The sequence below is a fragment of the Nothobranchius furzeri genome, chromosome 17 (assembly GCF_043380555.1).
Source record: "Nothobranchius furzeri strain GRZ-AD chromosome 17, NfurGRZ-RIMD1, whole genome shotgun sequence".
Classification (NCBI taxonomy): domain Eukaryota; kingdom Metazoa; phylum Chordata; class Actinopteri; order Cyprinodontiformes; family Nothobranchiidae; genus Nothobranchius; species Nothobranchius furzeri.
The window spans coordinates 146688-169675 of record NC_091757.1 but is presented as its reverse complement, the minus strand read 5'-3'; positions in this window follow the sequence as shown (position 1 = coordinate 169675).

Genomic DNA, 22988 nt, shown 5'->3' with positions numbered 1-22988 from the left:
AGAAGAAGGGGAGATATTAGGGATCACCTAAATGTAGATGTTAAATATAAATATCATTATTGTCTTTTAGCTTTTCTATTTCCAGATAATACTCAGTACATGAGCAGAACCCAGGAGCGAGTTGGCAGCACCACCAGAGGATCCAAGCACCATCTGCTGGTTGACAGAGCCATTGCCTGAGACCAGACACACTAGCCTGTGCACTTCCTGGATTGAAAACATTTTTCTTTCCTCCAACTCAGTGCCGCACTTCCTGCCTAGACATCGAATAAAAATCAACTGCAAGTCAAATGTGGCATATAACAAGGTGATGCTCTGTTGCTGCTGTTGTGCATAGGCCTTGACCCCCTAAGCCAGATCATCACCATATCTAAATGGATGACATCACGCCATATGCCAAGAATGGCTGACACATAAACTGACTAACTGATCCACATTCCCAGAATCTACAGCAAAGGCATCGTATTGCCATTTGACTGGAAAAACATTGCAGCATGATATCCAGGAGAAGTAACCTGATAACAACAGAAGGGAACACAACAGTTGCAGTAACCTTGCTATTCTGGTGGCAATAGGCAATCACAATGAGGCTTCAAGGAATCAGCCACAATCAAGTGGCTCCAAAGATTACAGCAGATTCTGAAGAGTCATCTGAACGGTTAAAACAAAATCCTTACCTTGCTACCCTGCTGAAAAAAAACAGCATAGAGCAGCATATGTCTTACCAGCATATGTTGTGTTTTGGTTAAGGTTAGGGTCAGCTGGTGCAGCAGCATACCAGCACCAAAACACAACCAGCTATGCTGGTCTATGCTGCTCTTTTCATCAGGGTAGTCCTCAGACACTCTGCTAGTGTTAATGCCTGATCAAAGGAAGAGATAGAAGCTACTGACATTGAGACAAGATTGCAAATGATAATGCTCTGAAGGGGGTTCGCTCTAAATCATCGACATAAATATACTGGACATCTCCTTTCCATAGGCTCCAATAATAAGTTTTTGTGCTAAAATGGGAGGTGGCCACCACCGCCATTTTGACCGTGTCACAGGTTCCGTCAAGCCCAGACAATTCCAAAAAAGGGAAGAGAGGCGGACCTGAGGGTGGGGCTGCAAGGATGGGATAACTGACGACACCCGGTCGAACTAGCTACAAGCTAACCTGAAGCTAATGCGGAGGTGGGAGCCGAGCTAACGGATGTAGCCACCTAGCTACAACCGGAGCTGTGGAACACCCATCGACCGCATGGAGTTCAGGTGGAGGTTTGCGGCGCTTTTTCACGAGAAGTACCTTTCTGTGAATAAAAAATATTAAATCGGTAAGTTTATAAGTTATTTCCGTAATGAAAATATATTTTGCTTTGAGCAAGTTTTCACTATTTTTCACGTACCGTATTTTCAGGACTATTACTAAGTCGCTCCTGAGTCGCACCAGCCATCAAATGTATAATGAAGAAGAAAAAAACATATATACGTCGTATTTTGGGGGGAAATTTTATTTTTCTTACAAAATCTGAGACAAAGCTTTTCACATTGCAAGACAAGTACCGGTAACAATAACCGAATAATGCGCTGCAGCAGCGCGCCACGGTCTCCAGCAGAGGAAGGCGGTGTTTGAAACCCTCCCAGCGGGACAGGGGAACTCATTCTTGGGTCGGAGTCGGCCCACAGCAGCGCGGTGTAGCCTACATATTTTGTTATATAAGTCGCTCTGGAAGTAGCAGGACCGGCCAGACTATGAAAAAAGTGCCATTTATAGTCCGGAAAATACGGTAGTTATTAGTATTTGAGATAAATTAGCAGGCTAAATATATTTCATATATTTCTAAAACTTAATGCTTGTTTGTATCTTGTACAGCCAAGTAGCCTTTATTCTGGACTCAGTACAATTCACCAAAAGTAAAGAGACATTATACAGATGAAGTAAGCACAAGATAACTTACTGGAAGAAACAGAATTATTATCATGAGAACCAGAACAAGAGAGCCTGATAACAGTCGTGAAAATAACAGTAAAAAAGTATGTATGTATAATAGAAATAAAAATATATTAGAATTAGTGTAGCTCACTGTGATCCAAACAATAAATCAGCCATAGCTGATTAGCAATGATGAAATGAGGTCTGGGAGTTTTTAAGTTTCATTCTTTTATTACATTTTTTTCTTAGATCTGTTACAAGGTCACCATGGCAGCCTGTGTGTCTCCAACATCAGCTACACAACGCAGCAAGTGTAAGTTCCAAATACCTGTCTTGACCACTTCATGTATGGTTTTGTACTTTAAACAGCTAGGCCAAACCTGTTATTTTTTTCTCCAAAGCCATTTGGATCATTGGAGACAGCTACGTGAGGCGTGGTGCCCAGAGAGCTGCAGAGACTCTCCTGGTTCGGTTGGGGTGGACTGAGGTGGAAAGACCTTCTCCCCTTCTTTTTCAACTCCATGCATGGAAGAGCAGCTCCTGATGTCCTTCTAATCCACGGTGGCGGCAATGACATGGGGGTGGTCAGCAGTGTGAATCTGGTGAACATGAAGGAGGACCTGCACCGGCTTCACCTTCTACACCCTCATATCACACTGTTGGGAACTGTTCTTCCTTCACAACCCAATGTTCCACTCACTCTGCAGCTCTCTGGGCCCCTTTTATTACTTTAAGTACAGTGGGGCAAAAAAGTATTTAGTCAGCCACCGATTGTGCAAGTTCTTCCACTTAAAATGATGACAGAGGTCAGTAATTTACATCATAGGTACACTTCAACTGTGAGAGACAGAATGTGAAAAAAAAATCCATGAATTCGCATGGCAGGATTTTTAAAGAATTTATTTGTAAATCAGGGTGGAAAATAAGTATTTGGTCACTTCAAACAAGGAAAATCTCTGGCTCTCACAGACCTGTAACATCTTCTTTAAGAAGCTTTTCTGTCCTCCACTCGTTACCTGTATTAATGGCACCTGTTTGAACTCATTATCTGTATAAAAGACACCTGTCCACAGCCTCAAACAGTCAGACTCCAAACTCCACTATGGCCAAGACCAAAGAGCTTTCGAAGGACACCAGGAAAAGAATTGTAGACCTGCACCAGACTGGGAAGAGTGAATCTACAATAGGCAAGCAGCTTTGTGTGAAAACATCAACTGTGGGAGCAATTATCAGAAAATGGAAGATATACAAGACCACTGATAATCTCCCTAGATCTGGGGCTCCACGCAAGATCTCATCCCGTGGGGTCAAAATGATCATGAGAACGGTGAGCAAGAATCCCAGAACCACACGGGGGACCTGGTGAATGACCTGCAGAGAGCTGGGACCACAGTAACAAAGGTCACCATCAGTAACACACTACAACGGCAGGGAATCAAATCTTGCAGTGCCAGACGTGTTCCGCTGCTGAAGCCAGTGCATGTCCAGGCCCGTCTGAAGTTTGCCAGAGAGCACATGGATGATACAGTAGAGGATTGGGAGAATGTCATGTGGTCAGATGAAACCAAAGTAGAACTTTTTGGTATAAACTCGGCTTGTCGTGTTTGGAGGAAGAAGAATACTGAGTTGCATCCCAAGAACACCATTCACCTACTGTGAAGCATGGGGGTGGGAACATCATGCTTTGGGGCTGTTTTTCTGCTAAGTGGACAGGACGACTGATCCGTGTTAAGGAAAGAATGAATAGGGCCATTTATCGTGAGATTCTGAGCCAAAACCTCCTTCCATCAGTGAGAGCTTTGAAGATGAAACCTGGCTGGGTCTTCCAACACGACAATGATCCCAAACACACCGCCCGGGCAACAAAGGAGTGGCTCCATAAGAAGCATTTGAAAGTCCTGGAGTGGTCTAGCCAGCCTCCAGACCTCAACCCCATTGAAAATCTGTGGAGGGAGTTGAAAGTCCGTGTTGCTCGGCGACAGCCCCAAAACATCACTGCTCTCGAGAAGATCTGCATGGAGGAATGGGCCAAAATACCAGCTACTGTGTGTGCCAACCTGGTAAAGACCTATAGTAATCATTTGACCTCTGTTATTGCCAACAAAGGTTATGTTACAAAGTATTGAGTTGAATTTTTGTTATTGACCAAATACTTATTTTCCACCCTAATTTACAAATAAATTCTTTAAAAATCCTGTCATGTGAATTCATGGATTTTTTTCACATTCTGTCTCTCACAGTTGAAGTGTACCTATGATGAAAATTACTGACCTCTGTCATCATTTTAAGTGGGAGAACTTGCACAATCGGTGGCTGACTAAATACTTTTTTGCCCCACTGTATTTTTTAAATGTCCCGACACTTTGTGTCCTGGTATTTTATAAAATGTGATGTAAAAAAATAAATGGTTTTGCTCAATTACTGGAATTTCTTTGGTTAAGACAACAATGGAAGGAAGAATCATTTATGCCAAGTTGTTTCTACAGCAGGCCTGTTTTAAGTCCAACAGTTTCTTAGCAGTCAATAGAAATGTGTTCTTTATTAACTTTACTTGGTTTAAAAATCTTACTAAAATAAACAAAGTGCTGTATTTCAAAACCAAATCATACTTGTTATGTCAATATTAGCTTTGTAGATATTTTTTACAGATAGATATTTGTGTGCTAAAAAAAACTTAAATAATTTGTCATTCTTTATTGAAAAACAACAAAATACCGGTATACAGAAAGTGTCGGAAAATGATAATGTGAAAGTATTGCTCTTTAAATGTAATACTATTTATCTTTAAAAAGAAAAACTCTAAAAATGTCCTGTACAGTAAAATGACAGAAGAAAGGTGGTCTGTCTGTCAGAATGTGCTGAACAGATTTGCTCTATCAAGAGGAGCCTTTTGTGTACGAGTTTATGTTATTGTAATATTGGTTTGGGTCATGTATCGCCACATTAGCATGTAAATGCTGAACCAATCTGGAATAAAGAGGGATGCTGACCAGTAGAGGTGGTTCACCACACTTTGCTTCCACAGTCTCACATCCTGGGTCGTCTTTCTCTTCCCCAGCTCTTCTTCTTTTCTTACCGATTCATGGAGAGCCAAATAGACCCACATTTAAAATAGAAGAAAAAATATCCTGTAATATTCACTATATACACCCCCCAAAGATTACCTTTTCCCATGTGCCGGGGTCAAAGTAGTGACTGATTTCTTTTTTTTCCTCCCGCAAATACTTCTGCACTCCTGTGTGGCGGTCAGTCACAACTTGCTGCACATCGACCCCCCTCTCCAAAAGTGTGCTCAGACTTCGCACAAATCCCTCCTTCTCCATTCGCACACTATTTCCAACTTCATTGCTCTGAAAATAAACACAAGTCTCCATTGATCTGTGAACCATGAAATGCATTGGAATCATCAGGTAATGTTGTACCTGTACGAGTTGGATATCAATAACTTTGTTTCTTTTGAGATCCATCATGGTGTAGCTGCCATATTTGGCTGAGTGTCCTTCAGAAATGCAAGTTATTACTTAATTTACATTTGATAGCAAAGGAATAAATAAATTTAAACGTATTCACCAGGTGAATCAGCTCGCATGTCACCACCAAGAGTCACAGGTCCAGATTCAGTAGCCTCCTGGATGAAATCAGCTTGCTGTAGCTGCCACTGCCAGCTCACTGTTGGAATTAGTAGCTTTGCCTGATGTCGATAGAATGTCTGCTTGGACAGTCCCTGCACATTGAAGGCACCCAGGAACTAAAATATGAAAAGTTACGTCATGAAATGAGATGCACAGACCTTATCAAAACTAACCTAAACATTTTTGGCCTATACCTTAGAAATCTGGCTAAATGATGAGCCAGACTTTCTGGAAGATGAATTTCCATCATGGTCCCTGTGTCACAAGACCCACAGCAAATGGGAGCTCTAAACTGGGTGGCTATATAAAAAACTAAGAAACAGCACATTTATAAATGTTTAAAAGAGCATAAAATCACGTGTGACAATAATCTGCAAAACAAATTAAAACTAGAAGGTAATAATAAAATGTTTACATGGACGATTATTAAAAATAATTCACCTTTGCTACGGGTAAGGCTTCACGTCAGGCTGGACAAGTGCATTCTTTCTGACTACTAAATCAGTCTGACAGCCAATGTCTTGGGTAGATTTAGCCTGAAAAAAAAAATAGAAGCACATTGTTGTTGGAGTTTATGAAGTCAGATAATATACAAAAGAAACTGTCCTATATAGGCGCTTTATAACATTCCTAGTGTGTGTGATCGTTATTATAACGTAAAAGTCAGTCACATATGATGTGGAGAGCCTGAAATGCAACCTCCTGAACAGAATTCCTTACAGAACCGGGTCACGCTGTGCTGGGTTTCACGCTGTAATGATGTCTGTCAACTAGTGCTGCATTAGTTAGAGTCACTGTTGCAGAATCAACTGACACAAAAACAACCCGAATTTTCTCCGAGCCTGACAATAATAGTCATGTGGACCGTTTCGTCGGCCAGGGCTTCAAGATATGTTCCGATTCGCCGCTGATTCTAACCTTACATCCCATTCCACATTTGCGAACTTGATAAATTAGCCCGAAGGCAGTGCAGACTGATATTAGCTAAATTAAGTGAACCACGTCTCTCAAACTTTGCATTTAGGCAGGGAATTGAGCTGCAGTATTTCTGTGGTCAGGTCTCTCTACGAGTCAGAGAGCTCCACAAGCGGTCAGCCCGTGCAGCAGCTAGTAGGCGCTGCATCGGTCAGACATGCACCGGGCTGACCGCTGGGGAGAACCGGATGGAAGAATGGAACACAGAATTGTCCCTCCAAGAGCTCTGTCATATTTCAACCCATTTTTATGTTAAATGCACTGGGTTTTACCATTGTACCTGTAGCGTCTCAAGTCTCCCCATAAGTCTTCTTGACTCCCAAGTCTCAGGTCTTCTAGTCACGAGAGTTCCGGTCTCCCAGACACAAGTGTTCCGGTCTCCCAGGTCTCAAGAGTTCCAGTCACAGTCCCCTTCTCCAGAGACCCTTCCTCGGCCTTCTAGGCTTGTCTGGTCCCGTCTCCTGGTTCCCCGTCGCCGGCCCCCTAGACTTCTCAGGTCCCGCCTCCTGGTCCCCCGTCGCCGACCCCCAAGACTCCTCTGGTCCCGCCTCCTGGTTCCCCGTCGCCAGCCCCCTAGACTTCTCTGGTCCCGCCTCCTGGTTCCCCGTCACCGGCCCCCAAGACTCCTCTGGTCCCGCCTCCTGGCTCCCCGTCACCGGCCCCCAAGACTTGCCCGGTCCCGCCTCCTGGTCCCCCGTCGCCGGCCCCCAAGACTCCTGGTTCCCCGTCGCCATTCCCCAAGACTTGTCCGGTCCCGCCTCCTGGTTCCCCGTCGCCTGCCCCCTAGACTTCTCTGGTCCCGCCTCCTGGTTCCCCGTCACCGGCCCTCACGACTCCTCTGGTCCCACCTCCTGGTTACCCGTCGCCGGCCCCCAAGACTTGCCCGGTCCCGCCTCCTGGTTCTCCGTCGCCGGCCCCCCAGAGTCCCCTGGTCACTGGTCCCTCCTCGCCCACCCTTGTGGGTTGTTTTTTGTCTGGGCCCTCCTCTCCTGCCCTGTGGTCTCTCGTGTCCTGTTTTGTCTTTGCCTTTTGTTTATGTTTTTGTCTTGTTCTGGCTTTGTGCGTCTAGTATCCGCCCTTGGGGGGGGGGGGGGGGGGGTGGTACTGTCATTGTCATGTTCTGTGTCCCTTTGTTCCCCAGCCCCTCCAGTTCCCACTCCAGGTTCTCCTTTTGTGTTTTATGGCGCCCTCATGTGTCCTTTGTCTGCGTCTTTCCCTGTGTGTCTCCTAATGTTTCTCCATCCTTCTCTGGATTCCCTTTTGTGTTCTCTTAGCGCCCTCATGTGTCCTTTGTCTGCATCTTTCCCCATGTGTCTCCTAATGTTTCTCCATCCCTCTCTGGATTCCCTTTTGTGTTCTCTTAGCGCCCTCATGTGTCCTTTGTCTGCATCTCTGTTGTGTGTCTTAAGTTGTAGCCCCAGCCTCTTGTTCCCCAGTTCATTGTATGTGTGTATGAGTTTGTGTGTGTCAGTATGTGTATGTGTTTGTGTGAGTTCTTCCCTTAGTCTTTAGGTTTAGTTTTGTGTTTTATATAGTGTTAGGTTTATTTGCCCTCCACTGGTTCTCTTCCCCATCCAGATAATTGTTGTCACCTGCCTTCCCTCCAGCCTTACTCCACACACCTGCTTCCTGTTTCCCTAATTGCTCCTCCCTGTCTATATAAGCCCTCCTTGTCTCATTGTTCTTGTCGGTCCAGTGTTGTTTGTTCATGCGTGTTTTGTCCCGTCTCTCCCGTTCCACCATTATACCATTTTTATTTTTTCATCCTTGCCGGCTTTCCTGCCTCCTGAACCCTCCACCACACTTGGTCCACCATCTCCACCCTCACATCATGATATTTTCATATTTACTTTGCTTCCTATCGGCTGCAGTGGCTGTCAGCGCCAGGCTGCTATGCAGATCAGTGACAGCAGGTGGCAGTAATGCACCACTCACCGCACGCGCGCACAGGGAAAAACAACATAGATGTTTCATTTAAAGTTATTTGCTCAGTAACTAGCTTGGATGCTCACACTTGCTAATAAAACGAGGATGACTTGCAAACACGAGTGAGTAAATGAAGATGGCTTTGTCAAACATACGTAAAGTTGTCTATGAAAATCGGACATTTAAAGATGAATGGATTGAAGCTTATGCCTTTATTTTGCCTCCGTCGGGTGTACGGTGTCACACCCTGTCCTGTCTCCCTGTTTAGTTCAGCTCTGTGTCTCGTTAATTACTCCCACCTGCCTCTTGTTTCCCAATCGCCTTAGCTCCCGGTCCTCCTGTATTTAATCCCCGTCTGTTTCAGTGTCCAGGGTGTGTTAATAAATCGATGTCCGAAATCCTCACCTGTCTGCCTGTCTTCCTCCCCGCGTGTGGATCCTTGCCTCACCTCGCCACACGCCGTGACAGAATGACTCGAACAATTAAAGGATCCAGCAGGGAGTACCTGCTCCTGTGGCTTACCCCAACCCACCAGCCGGATTCTCCTTCTCCAGCTCCAGTTCCGTCTCGCCGCAGACAGCGTCCCCGACCTTCTGCCTCAGCGTTCCTCGCCGCTCTTCCGGAACCAGACGGGAGTTTGGATGGGGAGACGCTCCTGGATCGCTCCGGCTTCGAGGACACGAGGCTGGCTATCTGCTCCCCCGGAGTCGGTCCACGGCGTGGGGAAAGACGCTGGAATCCACCGCAGCCCTGTGTCCCTGGACGGAGCTGCAACCTCGCCGCTGCCCCTGCTCGGCGTAGTTGTCTGGACATGTCCCCCGCCAGCCCAGCGGTTCCCTCTCCGTCCGAATTGGTGCCTGCAGGTGGAGGAGCTGCGCTCGCAGCCCAGTGGGCGGACCTCGCCAGTCTACAAGCTGAGATAGCCCAGGTTCATCAGACCATCGAACTCAATGACCTCCAGCTGGATGATCTGCTCGCTGAACTCCGCGAGCTCCAGCTGGACGATCTGCTCGCTGAGTTCCAGCTGGACCACCTGCTCGCTGAGCTCCAGCTGGACGAGCTGTTCGCGGCTCCGGCTGGACGCAGCCGCTTGGACCCGTCCCCGGTCGGACCAGCTGTCCCGCCTCCGGTCCGATCTGCTCCTCTGTCATCTGTAGGAGGTGGAGCAACACCCACAATCCAGCCGACTGAACTGGCCAGTCAACGGGCTGAGCTGGTCCGGCTTCAACAGAGCGCCCGTTCTAATCAGCTCCGACTGGACGCTCTGTGCTCCCTGTCTTCAGCACTAGCACTACTCGTTCACTCAAGGCCTGTTCCAGCGGGGGTCCAGAAGCAGACGGTGCGGGCCCAGAAGCAGATGGTACCCACCCAGAAGCAGACGGTGCGGGCCCAGAAGTAGACGGTGCAGGTCCAGAAGCAGACGGTACCAGCCCAGAAGTCGGCGGTTCGGAGACCGGCGGTCCAGAAGCCGGAGGACCCGAAGCCGATGGAAGTCGACACCCCTGGGCCAGAAGTCAACGCCCCCGGGCCAGAAGTCGACGTGTCTGAAGCCGTCTCCCAAGTCGGCTCGTCTGAAGTCGCCTCCCAAGTCGGCTCGTCTGAAGTCGCCTCCCAAGTCGGCTCGTCTGAAGTCGCCTTCCAAGTCGGCTCGTCTGATGATGTCGCCTCCCAAGTCGGCTCGTCTGACGACTTCGCCTCCTCTGAAGTGGACGCCTCCTCTGATGACGTCGCCTCTCTGATGACGTCGCCTCCTCTGAAGTGGACGCCTCCTCTGATGACGTCGCCTCCTTTGAAGTCGACGCCTCCTCTGTAGTCAACGCCTCCTCTGATAACGTCACCTCCTCTGATGTCGTCGCCTCCCCTGAAGTCGACGCCTCCTCTGATGACGTCGCCTCCTCTGAAGTCGACGCCTCCTCTGATGTCGTTGCCTCGTTTGAGGTCGCCTCGTCTGAGGATGCTCTCTGCACTTCAGGTGTCGACGCTCCTTCCAGTCCAACGTTTCCACCGTCACCGGTTCTGATGGTGGTTCTGAAGGTCGCTCCGGCCCAGCCTGCAGAGACGTTGTCACCGGCCCAGCCTGCAGAGACTTTGTCACCAGCATAGCCTGCAGAGACTTTGTCACCGGCACAGCCTGCAGAGACTTTGTCACCGGCCCAGCCTGCAGAGACTTTGTCACCGGCCCAGCCTGCAGAGACGTTGTCACCGGCCCAGCCTGCAGAGACTTTGTCACTGGCCCAGCCTGCAGAGACTTTGTCACCGGCCCAGCCTGCAGAGACTTTGTCACCGGCCCAGCCTGCAGAGACTTTGTCACCAGCATAGCCTGCAGAGACTTTGTCACCGGCACAGCCTGCAGAGCTCCTCTATCGTAGACGCAGGCCCCCAAGGGTCCGTCCTCGCCTCCTCCTATGCCGCAGACGCAGGCCCCAAGGGTCCATCCTCGTCTCCTCCTCTGCCGCAGACGCAGGCCCCCAAGGGTCTGTCCTCGTCTCCTCATCTGCCCCAGGCGCAGGCCCCCAAGGGTCCGTCCTCGTCTCCTCATCTGCCCCAGGCGCAGGCCCCCAAGGGCCCGTTGTCTCCTCCTCTGTCCCAGGTGCAGGTGGTCCCTGCAGCCTCTCTGGCAGTCCCTCGGTTCTTCTGGGCCCTCCCTCCGGGTCCCCCTCCTCCCGCCCTGCTCCTTGGTCCTGTGGGCGTCTGGGATCCGCCCTTTGGGGGGGGGGGGGGGGGTACTGTCACACCCTGTCCTGTCTCCCAGTTTAGTTCAGCTCTGTGTCTCGTTAATTACTCCCACCTGCCTCTTGTTTCCCAATCACCTTAGCTCTCGGTCCTCCTGTATTTATACCCTGTCTGTTTCAGTGTCCAGGGTGTGTTAATAATTTGATGTCTGAAATCCTAACCTGTCTGCCTGTCTTCCTCCCCGCGTGTGGATCCTTGCCACACCTCCGCTCACCTCGCCACACGCCGTGACATACGGCCAGTCTGCCTTATATGTTCTGAAACAGTCGGACTAATAAAAAGTGGAAATCTGAAGAGACATTATGAAACCAAACATAAGCACTTCCACCAAAACGTTCCGCCTGGGTCTGAGGTTAGGACACGAAGAATAAATGAACTGCGGGGACAGTACGAGAGCTACCCGGTTAATAACTCAGTCTCTTACCGCACAACAGCGAGCATATGAGTGTTCACTGTGAGTACAGTGGATTTTGGGAAAACATTAAAAGCCTTTCACGGATTCAGAAATGATCAAGGAGTGAATGGAAGCCGTGGCAGAAACACTTCTGGATGGAAAAGAAGGACAACAACTGAAAGAAAAGGTCAGGCAAATTCCCATGTCAGCCACAAGCACAACAAGGAGAGCAGAAATTTTATCCCAAGATGCACAGACCCAGCTTGACTGTGCTATTCAGAGTGCTCCGTGCATATCGTTAGTAGCTGATGAATCAATAGATGTGAACGACCATGCCCAGCTTCTGGTATATGTGAGATTCTATCATGAGGACAGTAAAGGTTTTGTGGAAGATCTTTTAGGCATCACAGCACTAAAAACACACACCAGAGGGGAGGATATTTACTCAGCAATTAAAGAAATGTTGACTGAAAGAGGGATTCATCTGAAAGATGTTGTCTCTGTTACTACTGATGGGGCACCTTTAATGATAGGACGAGAAAACGGTGCAGTTAGTCGACTAAAAGAGGACAAACCGGACCTGTTGTCATATCACTGTATTATTCATGTGTCTGTGTTCCTCCCTCTCAGAGGAATATGGTGAGGTAATGAACACAGTCACTAAACTTGTTAACTTTCTCCGTGCTTCTTCATCTCATCAGCATTGTCGGCTTTGTGAATTTTTAGCAGAGGTGAATGCAGAGGCCATTGACTTACTCTTGCATTCCAATGTTAGGTGGCTAAGCAAAGGCAGAGTGCTTGCACGCTTCTGGGCTCTACGACACGAAATTCAACAGTTTTTGTCACAACAACAAAGTAACAAGGCCAGTGTTTTTTTGCTGTTTCTGGAGGCTGAGAAACATGGACAAAGTAGCATTTGTTCTTGACATCACAGGGCATCTCAATGATCTGAATTTGAGATTACAAGGAAAGAACAACTCTGTGTGTGATTGATTTAAAATCTTTGGACTCAGGATAAATTTGGTGATGGAGGTAGGGGACCTCTTGCTGTTTTAGTTGGGGACCCCTGTTCTACACTGTCTGAAACGCATGTGTGAAGATGGACATAAAGATGTTTTTTAGACCAAAAGTACGGCGACAGAACCCCAGCTTTGATGATACTGGTGTTGACTCAGGTTTGTGAGTCTTATTAGAAAATATTTGTTGTGCTGCTGGTTTGCCAAAGGTTAGCTTATCAGGTACAGTTGTTGGAGAAAGAAACGGAATATTTACTATCATCTCACACTAAACACTAACAGGAACAATACTCTGCCCAGAAAATGCTTAATATGTAGCTTCAGATTAAAAATTATGTGGTACAAGACAAATATATATGATGTTGACTAGTGTGTGTGTCTGTGCGTGCACGTGTGTGTGTATGCGCGCGCACGCATGTTTGTGTTAAGCCCCGGATCTTCTTCAGTCTTAAATCCGCCCCTGTCCAGCTGGCTGCTGGGTTGTCAGTTTTTCTCCTTTCAAAACAAAGGACGGAGGGACGTAACTACTGTCTATCATCAGTGAGGGTGGGGGTGCTGTGTCTCCTGTGAGCTATAATGCTGCAGCACTGACAACTGTAATTTGACAAAGTTGTTTAAAGTGGTTGCAGTAATCACATTTTACCACAGGGTGTCATTTTCACATAATGCACCTTTAACATATAGCAGCAGAAGGATCCTGGGTCACCATCACTACAAGCAACTAAGAGTAAGTAGAGCAAGGGTGAATGTGTTTACTCCTCTTCCTCATTCTCTCATACAGCTTTTTATTTAGTCCCGACTCCAGGTTCTCTCTGCCAGGTTATCCTGTGGGGGTGAGTGCCAGGGAGGCTGGGGGCAGAGGGTTTTCGGGTTGTCTGAGTCTAAAAGGAACACCAAATGTGAAGGCCAGATGTACCCACACACTCATATAAAGCGCAGCGATGAAGGGTTTAATAGAAAGCAGCCATTCCTAACAACTTATGACTGACAACATTGAAACACCAGGCCCTGTAAAGTTGAAGATATGGAAACTGCCAAATTCAAAAAATAAAACAGCCCTGAAAATACGCTAAAGTGAGAGGATGCGCGTGTGTTTCAGTGAATGGATCCATACAAATGCTGATGCCTGATCAAACGTTTCTGACGTGTCTTCATATAAACTTCACTATTTCCATGCTAGAATAGGATTTTTTCAAATCATAATCGGGCTTTCAAATTAAATGTCTAAATAAAAGCTTTAGATTGCTAGTCTGTTCAGTGAATAAATGTCAGATTCTGGATAATATGGTGCAATGCTGTAGATGGCTGGCAGAATAAACTTAGTTGAGACACAAACGGAAATCATATTTGTCACTTTTGTTATCTCATTACAAATTTACTTAAGATAGGCCAGATTTAGTAGCTGAGATCCGTCCTTACCCTGTACGGTTTGTCACTGACATGGTGCTGACTGGTCACTTCACATGTCAGCAGTGAACCAACACCCCGACGCCTGGATGTTGTGTTCTGTTGTTGCACTACCACCTACAAACACTTGATGTTGCTATAGTGTCTGTGTTCCATATTCAACCTTTAAAGTGACTGTGTGTATTTTACACAGCAATACCGGGCAGTACATACCTAAATCACTGCAAGCAAGCATTATTTTTGTGTCCAAGTAAGACCTTACCAACAGATAGCTATTAGGGTCAAAAATCCCTGGGAGTGCAACATCCAGAAAAATAACAAGAACATCAGATTCCCTTTAATCAGTGGCAATGAGATAAGAGGTAAATGTGTAAAACAACAACGTTTATTAATGGTGAAAGTTTTTTAACTCTCTAGTTGTGTCTGAGTGAATACGTAACGGTTACATAATCTCTGCATTCCATGAAACCAGTAATGAATATGTTAAAATGAGTTTTTAATACGTCTCTCCTGAACAGTAGACCATTGTCCTGAGGCTAGCACAATGGCTTGCTTAGCAGCTAGCTACTGAGCTAATGTCTGGTTAAAACCAACTTAAAAAGTGGCTTAACTTACAGATTAACTAAGAAAAGATAAAATATATTATCAATACTCACTTTAGATCCTCAGTAGACACCACAGACAGCAGAAACAACGTGTTTGGGGCTCAAAATTCATGTTGTTGACCAGGTGGAAAAAAAAAGTCTTGGAGGCTACATCACTTCCGGGTCACTGAACTGTCACTCAAAAGAAACCACTGTCCTATGGGAGGGGACTTCTCAGAAGTCCCACCCACCCGAAAGGGTTGTGTCAGAATTGCAACCAAAAACTCAGGGGTTGCAAAGGAGAAAGCCAGACAGTGTAAGTGCAAATCTGGTAGTGAGAGCAAAGCTCTGAGCGGCGAGAACTAAACTAAGGAAACTGATAACAAAAACACATAGAGGCAAACAGAAAAAGGAAACATACTTTGTTACTCGTTTTAAGAAGTTGATTCAGATCGTAAGTTTTTCTTTTGAAACATTTTTTTTCTCTCAATATCTTAATATTTGTTTGATCTTCAAAGTGTTTTTCTTGATCATAAATGCACAAATCTAATCCGATAGAAATCCCTATGTGCACACAATTACTTTAACTTTGCGTCATGGAGATATGCATGTGTATGAGAGGATGGCTGATTAGCTTGTCACGTAGACTGATTATCAGACAAATGGATCCTTGCAGGACAATATTCATTTCAACCTTATTTACTTAGGCACAGATTACTCAAAACATTTCATTTAACACATTGTCCATTCATTGTATGATTAATTAACTCATATGAGCTGAAAATGTTCACTTTTATTAAGAGGCAGGAGGAATCCTGTAGAAGCGATAAGAGGAAAGCTTAAGGCCTTGAAACAGTAACAGTTTGTTGACAATATGTTATCCTGTGTGCAAAGCTGCAGAGGCCTGGACTTCAGCTGATAGAATAGCAAAATCCAGCAGATAGTTTGACCTGTTCTTTCCGATGATGTAGGTCAAATATATAGATGAAAAACTAACCATTTCTGGACGCTACTGTAGCGTTGTACAAATAATATGTAGAGGGGTAAATATTGTGCTTTTAGAGCCTAATATATTACCTTTACTTATGACCAGGAAGATGTAATATTCTAGATAAATATAGAATATCAAACTGCTTGGTCTTTGAATGTTTAATCAGAAGATTCTAGGACTCTTTTCTTTTTCAGTGATCAAACACTTCGTGTTACTTGAAGAAAAAAGTCAAGTTTATGAAAAGTAAGAATTTATTTTTCAAACAATTAAAAACATGACAAGTTAACCAAGTCTACTGTGATGGATGAATCTAGGTGGAGAGGATGTGATGTATGGTGACTATATGTGAATGAGATTATCAGAACCTTTGTATCTAGAAGAACTTGAGTTCTGGGTGAAAAGAATTTGGTTTGCTTAAACTATGAAGTTCTTATCAAAGACACATCAGACACAATCTCACTGTGTTCTACCTCACCCTTTTCAATTCAGTTTAATTCAAAAATTATTAACCCCAGAGGGAAATTGATTAAATTGATTTTGGAGACCCTCATCACGGATCCGGAGTTCAGGGAGGTTGGATGACCTCTGGGCACCCAGGTCCAGTAGAATAACCTCTGTACCGACTTCCCCAGTCCAAAAATGTCACCTGGCACACAGGTTGGAACTAGTTTGCATCTCAGGAATAACTCTTAAGGAGCTGAAGTTGTCTCGGCTTGTTTCTGAAGGAACATTTTTGCTGCGTCAGCTGTGCGCAGCTTTTAGCAGGGTTTTGACAGCTTGCCCAAATTGCTCACAGTTAAAGAGATTTCATTACGGATGGCCTGTCCGAAGCTTTCTCTAGAACTGCTTTCTCTACAACTGAATCACCGTAAAGTGAGCTCTGTTTTTATATTCTCATATTAATTTCTCAACAAATCAGAGCGTGCCATGTAAAGGGATATTACCAAGAATCTCAGAAACATGCCTTCTTTCAGATACAGAGGTTCTGATTTGTGGGGGTAAGACAAGGGTCGGCAATCCGCGGCTCTTCCATCCATCTGATGCGGCTCTCTGTGCTTGTAAAATAATGAATGGATATTTAAATAAAAAGCTTTATATTTTACTGCATCAATTTTACATCTGTATGCCAATTCTAAATGTAAAGATTGTCTGCGTAAACCTGAACAGTTCCAACCCGGTCTTACTGTGAGACCGGGTTGACGCGTCACGCTTGCGCGTAATCATATAGGCGCTTTCTGAGCTGAAGACGATGTGAGATTCTGGGATTCTCCTCAGACGGCTCCTGGATGCGTTGCCACATTGGAGACAGGAACAAGCATTATTCAGCCAAAGTTTCATAATCAGGGAACATTTTCTAAGTGACAAGTCTCTCTGAGAGACCGGGTTTGGAAAACACTCGCTTCAGTGGGAGGAACCTTCCCGCATGCGCTCAGGCTCTGCAACGCGCTCCAAGCCCGTCTCCACATCTTCAGCTCGCTGTGTACCTTATGTAGTACACGCTGACAGCAAGCTGCACTGAGCAGTGTCCAGCTCAGATGTTCAGAAGGAAATCTTTTCTTGGGTGATTTAGCTACATCTGCGATGTGCGTAGAATAAAGTGTCAGTTCGTCTGCATGCGTCGGGGTAATTCTTTCTTTGTCAAAATAAACGGTCAAATGCAGGAACTGTCCGGTCAGCACAAGCCCTGCTTTTAACTGTTTTGTTTTCTCATGAAAACAGATAAAATTTAACTTGATTAACACCAGAGCCAGGTGCACTGCGCCGTTATCTCCGTCACTGTAAATGAGGGAAAAACAAAATGATCGGATCCTTTTCTGACCTTCCCCACCTACAAAGTTTAATTACAACAATCAAACGTGACAGAGCCTGGATTTGTATTCTGAACAGTCTAAACATGTTTTAAAAAGAATGACAAAAGTGGCACCTGCTCAGTAAAACCACCAACAGGGTGAAAAATATCAAAATATTGTCGGCAGAGACGGGCTACAACTTCTGGATCCACTTTATATAAATCGTTTTATTGATTATCTTCTTATGAAAGATAACTTTGACGTACACGAGCGACCGGTACCGGCTGCTGTCACCTGTTGTGAGCAGCTCTCTGCTGTCTGAGGGTAGGCCCCACCCACGACGCCGCAGCTGCTGTGGCTCCCAGTGTTTTCTTTACTGTGGGAAACGGGTAATAATGGTTCTTTGATGGGAACAGGTTGCCGACCCCTGGGGAAAAAAAATAAGTATGTGTCATGACATTTAACTTAACTTTAATTCATCGCCTTAACCTGGTCATATCCAACGTTCATTTCATTATATATATATATATTTAAGTAATTTCAAACTTCCGTCATTCAAGCACAGATTAATCAACCTTATTAATTTAAGCACAGATTCATGAAAGCATTTCATTTATATTATAAAATCATAAGTAATATTACAAATATTATATTATCTTACATGTAATGCTAATAAATAGTATGTTGGCTTATGTAAATTGCTTTAAGTGCTATTTATATTATTAACACCATTTGAGACCAATAAGCTGTGATACTCTAATTAAATATAGAAAATCACCTTGCCTGGTCTTTATTTGTTTTAGTCAGAATATTCTAGGATTCTTTTATTCATTAGGGGATTGTACACACTTCGTTTTGATTCAAGAAACAGTCAGGTTTATGAAAGTAAGAATTTATTTTTACAAACAATTAAAACTTGACAAACTGGTTAAACTATTATTTACTGTAATTGTATGGAACTAAAAGGTGATGTCTGGAACCTATATGTGAATATAATATAGTCAGAATCTCTGTATCTCAGAGAGCTTAGTCCTGGATGAAAAATTAGTTAAGCTATGTAAATAGATTTTTAGCAAAACCACATTCAGACGCAATCTCACTGTGTTCTACGTACCCTAGCGGAGACACCCTTTGGATCCGAGATGTCAGGAGGGGGTCGGAGACCCCGGTACCGAAGTCCGTAGACTAAGTCAGTCCAGGGTCATCATCCAGGTAACGACATTTGGAACTAGTTTGCGTCTCAGGAATAACTCGTAATAAGGAGTTGTAACAACATCAGCTCTGTTCTGCAGGAAACTATCTTGTTGTATCAGCTTCGCAGGTGCAAAAATCTTTGATGGTTAAAGAGGTTTTGCGACAGATGGCCGGCGTGAAGCTTGCTCTCGAACTCGAGAAAACCAAGAGTGGTCTAGTTTTAGAATCTCAGAGACACACCATCTTTGATCCGGAGTCTCTGAACTGGGCAAAAGGTTAACTATGTGTCAAGCGTTCACTTAACTTTACTTTGTTTTTGTGCGAGTGCAGATATCATTAAGCGCAGATTAATGAAACATTTCATTGTTTTATAATTATTATAAGTAACAATAAACAAACGTTTATGTAATGATTATCTTTAATTTTAAAATCTTTTTTCTTCTTTCTTCTGTGAATCAAGGAGTTCATTTAATGAGTTCCTTTGTAAAGGGACCTTGGTAGGAGAGAATGTTATTGTTTGATTTTATCACCTCTTTCAGGGCATCAGGCTTTCAGTCTCCTGTGAGGGAAAATATTGTAGGTTGGAGTCGTAGCCAAGGCAAAATGACCTGGCTGTGGATTGACCTGTGGGTCTCAAAATCAGGCCATTTCGTGACGTTACAATTATAAGTGACAATAAACAAATGTTTATTTAATGGTTATTTAACTTATTAGTTGTGGAAGTTCATCTTTTGTCCTGTGAAGCAGGCGGATAGATAAGGCCAGCTTAAGGCCTTGAGGAAGGGCATGATGTTGACAATACGTTATCATGTGTTCAGAGCTGCAGAGAGGCTCTGAACTCCAGCTGATGGAATCCAGTATCCTTCTGGCTTCAGGAAGATAGAGTGTAAAATCCACTTTAGGGGATAGAATTAAGTCTGCAGATGACCTGTGGTATCTAGGCCAATATGTAGGTGGAAACTGACCACTTCTAGACATTACATTACACTTGCTTCACAGAACAAAAGATGAACTTTTATAATTAAATCATAATTAAATGAACAATATGAGTTAATTGATCATATAATGAATGGACAAGGTGTTAAATGAAATGTTTTGATTAATCTGTGCTGAAATTAATAAGGTTGATTAATCTGTGCTTAGATCATTAAGGATGAAATTAAATATATGACCCATACAGTTAATCAGCATAAGTGACTTGACGAGCTCACGCACTCATACACATGACAAGATTATAAGGTTAAAGTAATCTCATGACACATTATTTTCTTATCCACAAATCAGAGTATCCTGTATCTGAGGAAGGTGTGGTTTCTGAGGTTTGTTGGTCAAACCTCCTTAACATGTCAAGTTCTGATTTGTCCATAAATCATGGCATAGGATTTAATCAAACTAGAATCACTTCCCAAGTTGATTCAGTTTGAGCAGAGCTTCGGACTGGCCAACCTGGAGTAAAACTCGACGAACCACCGCATCTTTTGTCAAGGTGTCAAAACCTGTTTGCACGCTGCAAAGCTGACACAGCTTAAGACTCCTTAAGAGTCCTTCCTTAGACGCAAACAACTACTTGTGGTGACCTGGAGACAACTCAAGACCGGTCTAGTGGTGCTGCAGTTTCTACTTCGGTACCTTTGGGGTCCACGGACTTCCTGACATTCCGGATCTACAACAGGGGTCTCCAAAAAGGTACGTAGGTGCGACAGATTGCGTCTGATGATGGTTTATAAACCATTGCTCATAGTTTATAGCAGACCAAATTCAGTCACACTCAGAACTCAGTTTCTTCCGGATACGAGGGTTCTGATAAACATCACATTATACTACATCATACACTCATTACATATGATTGTTTCCTAGTTGTCATGTCTTATAATTTGTTTAGAAAATAAATTTTTTACTTTTTTAAACTTGACTTTGTCTGAATTAATACGAAGTGTACTTACGGTCCCTGAATAAACAAATAATCCTAATTCTTCTGGTTAAACCCTTTAAGACCAATCAGGTTGGATTTCCATATTTATATAGAAATTCACATCTTATTGGCCAAATGTAGTATAGTATACTGAGCTTAAAAAGCACCCAAAATACATACATAGGCTAACACTACAACATGGTCATTTTAGTATTCAGTGAAACAGATCTGGGAACCAACTCCATCACTGTGAAGTCATTTAGGTCAGATTTAGACCCGTGCCTTACACCCTGAGGCCCTGTTCATCTCAGGCTAGTTGCTAATTAGCATGAGGAGGCTGAGCTGATGCAAACACGATTTTCTCTGATCACATTCTCTCAATGGCTGAGGATGCAACAAGAAATGAAATTAGAGTGATTAATTAGGTTTTGACACTCTGCCAAAGGCAGTCAATTTAGCACTGTCACATCAATAAAAAAGCCTCTCCTCAACCACACGCTGGGGTGACCTAAAGGAGAATGACGTGGGGATATTACCAACAATTAAGACCAATTAGTCGGAGCAACCTTCCAGTGGTTAGACAGGCCTAGAAACACGCCATAACACCAAGTTACACTGAAGTTTTCAGTAGGAAGACAGTATATATGTCTTTAGCACTTAGTCCAACATACAATCCCTGGGATTTAGTTTAATATAGTGCTACCAGAAACTGGTCCAGGTTCAGACCACTCCAATCCTGCTTTTTTGCCAGACCATTTAGGTCCTGGTTCAGTTTCAGACCAGATGCTGGGGCTTTAGATGTTCCATGTCAGCTGTCCTACATGTAATTCCTAGAACAAATGACCTACAAAAAAGTCTTCACTCTGAGCTCCAAACATCCCCAGATATGTTGATTCAATCTAGAATGATCTAGAACTTTGAGGAACTCTCGGTAATGTATGTAAAGTTTGTGATAAGTATTATAAATGTGGTTGAATGATTAATAAATGTTTTTGGTCCTTATGGGTGTAAAAAGGTTTGTTTGCATGTGTCGTGGGTGTGTGTGTGTGTGTGTGGGGGGGGGGGGTGCCTAAATCATATGATATATTGCACATTTAACATAACAGCACTATGTAAGTAAGACACCATATTATGAGTTACAGCATCGTTTTAGACCTTTTGTGTCTCTAGGGAGCTGCCTACCTTTACTATGATTGGGAGTCCATCTTTGCTGCGTGCAGGAGAACAGGTGAAGCTCGACTAATTAAAATATCATGTGGAAGTTTATTCATGTCAGTAATCCCGCTCAGACAGAGAGACCATCTAAAGGCTCAGGAACATTTGCAGGTGTTCTGGAATCATCAGCTGATTCGAGTTTAGAATATTGAACCTTTTCATGATATTCTAACTGTCTGAGATTTTGAACATGGTGATTTTGAACATGGTCTCTGTGATTCAAATGATCAACAGTAAATGGCTACAGTGGCACATCTCACTGGCTCATTTTAAAGTTGACTCTTTTTTCTTTAATACCCTCAGAGCTCCAGAAAAACCAGAAAGATTCACTGATCTCACGTTGACAGACAGGGAGGAGAGCTCATTTAATCCAATCCAGCCATTACCATGTCTGCTAGAGAGGACTGCCTTGAACAACCAGAGAAGAAACGCTGCTTCGTTATCCTCCTTCCCACATGACAAATCCTCCCTGAATGGAGGCAAATGTAAAAGTTTCCCTGGGACACGCTGAGCTCCTGCTCTATTTAGATATATAGTGAAGTGCTGTCAGGGCAAAGCGTGGCAGGTTTGGGGATCTGTACTTAGCTTGGCAGCGTGTAGTGCTGGGTGGGGAGCTGCCGGGCTCTCCCTGCGGGTGCTGGCATGGACGCAACGCAGGCAGCTGTCAGCAGAGAGGTGGCATTTCCTGGTCTGATGCTGACAGAGGCTGTCTGCAGGCAGCAGGAGCACAGTCAGACTGACACCCTGTTTATTCACAGATGACATCTGGGCCGGGGATGGGTGTCACTGGCATTTTGATTCACCTAGCAGTGTGAAGACTTTCCTGAAACATTGTGTGATGAAGTCTTTGTAGAGAACATATAACAAGAATAATTGAGCAGTTCCAGCGTGTGTGGGCCCCATCATCCGCACCACCCGGCTGAGTAGCATGAGACTAACACACATGCACACAAACAGCAGAAAGGGAGGGAACATGTTTTCTCACATAAACCCACCTACACGTTTTGTGTAAAAATCTGTCCCAGATTTGCTGTCCCCAAAAAAACATGAAGTGGAACCAAAATTTTTTCTTTAAATGCCGAAAATACCATAAAGCACTATATAATGCAAAGGAGATACTCCTACTCGTAAGGCCAGTCTTACAACTGTCAGTGTCAAACAAAATTGCCAGTGTAGCCAATAAGAATCTGCTTTAGCTTCAGGGGATAAATATAGTGCAAGGTTTGGGATTTTAGGGTCCTTCAGGAGAACACAGTTTAAAGAGTTCTCATAAGTTAATTCAGGTCTAGTCAGCCTGATGTCTTC